Genomic DNA, 1,827 nt, shown 5'->3' on the forward strand with positions numbered 1-1,827 from the left:
AAACATTATCATTGAAATCTACCTGATGACTTTATATCCATGCTCAGATGCCAAGTAGCTCAGAACATAACCGGCTGTGACTAGTAATAATCAGATATATAGAGATTAGAAATGCATGTGCAAACACCTTAGTGTTAATTGCCTTAAAAATGAAGTTTTCTATATGAAACTTCATATTTTAATAATGAAATGGAGATCTTTTTTAAAGGTTAAAACCTCATTCAATTTTATGTCTTACAGGGTTTATATTGAGTACAATATTTTATAACTGTATTAATTCAACTGTCAACCTAAAATTTTACCCCCAATTTTGAAAGACATGCATCTTAGCTCTGGAAATTGTTATTGAATATGTCAATGCTGTTGTAATGAAATGCTTCTTCTAAGTATGTGGTTATTAGGTTCATCAGCGAACCTAAAATTTTTATAGCCACTTTTGAAAGAGATGTCTCTTTGCTCTGGAAACTGTTATTGAATATGTTAAAGCTGTAATGAAATGCTTCTTCTAATCATGTGGCGAACCTAAAATTTTTATAGCCACTTTTGAAAGAGATGTCTCTTTGCTCTGGAAACTGTTATTGAGTATGTTAAAGCCGTAATGCAATGCTTCTTCTAAAAAAAAATTTAAAAATAAAACAAAACAAAAAAACAACAATAAAACCCCTGAATCTGAAAAACAGTAAAATTCTTGACCCAAAGTACAAACGTTATTCCCCCTGTGAAGCAAATTGACCTTACCAACTAAAGACAATTTAGTCAGCTTCCCCTAACTTCTGTGCTGGTCTGAAAATTTGGCTCTAGATATCTTTGGCTCTCCTCCTTCCCACTCCCAGAGTGTAAGTCTGTGATTGCTTGCTCACCACATGACAGTAGAAAAGGAGCTAGTTTCCAGGGACGAGACTTAAGAGATAGCGGTTTTCACTTGTGACCTCTTGGGACACTGCTGCTTGGACTGTATCACTCTTGGAACCCAGTGATCACTATGTGAAGAAAACCTGACGGTCCAACAGAGAGGTCTATGTGAAGAACTGACAGCCGATATCACTTCACCAACACAAATGGGATCTGCGGTGACCACAGAACCTCCAGTTGGAGTTGAGGAATCACAGCAGATACAACATGCAGCAAACCAACTCCCTCCCAAACCTGTCCCAACTGCAGATTTGTGTGCAAAACAGAACTACTAGTACTAAACAGCTGAATACTGGAAAAAATGACCAATAATATTTCTGATAATATTTGGGTATTTGCCCTGGGACTTTTCAGTTCATTATTTGTCTCTTAGCATAATGCTCGAAACAGATATTTTCAAACATATTTCTTGAGTGAATTAATGTGCTTTGGGTATTAAATAGTAAATATTTTCTTCTATTAATCATATTGAACAATGGAGTTTTTTTTTTTTTAAAAGAAAGCTAGAAAACTGTGGAAGGCTTGAAATATTAATACTGATCATTTCAAGGGCATATTGAATAAATGGCTAGAATTGTGACTCTCTTTAAAATGTATTTTTTTAATTTTAAATTATATGTACGTGTGTGTCTATGTGCACATGAGTGTAGGTGCCCAAGGAGGCTAGAAGGCATTGAATCTCCTGGAGCTGGGGTTACAGGCAGTTATGAGTAACCCACCATAGGTGCTGGGATCCCAACTCTAGTTCTGTTGTAACAGGGTGGCATGAGGCACAGAGGAATGCCACATAGTGAGTCCTTTATTAGCTGGGATCAGAAAAGGAGCTAATGCCCCAAAGAACTCTTGACCCCGAGGGGAGGCAGAGTAGGGTTTATAAAGCTTAAAAGCACAATTATATCATGCCAGGGGCAAAGA

Source organism: Nannospalax galili, unplaced genomic scaffold (assembly GCF_000622305.1).
Source record: "Nannospalax galili isolate Female #2095 unplaced genomic scaffold, S.galili_v1.0 scaffold611, whole genome shotgun sequence".
Lineage (NCBI taxonomy): Eukaryota > Metazoa > Chordata > Mammalia > Rodentia > Spalacidae > Nannospalax > Nannospalax galili.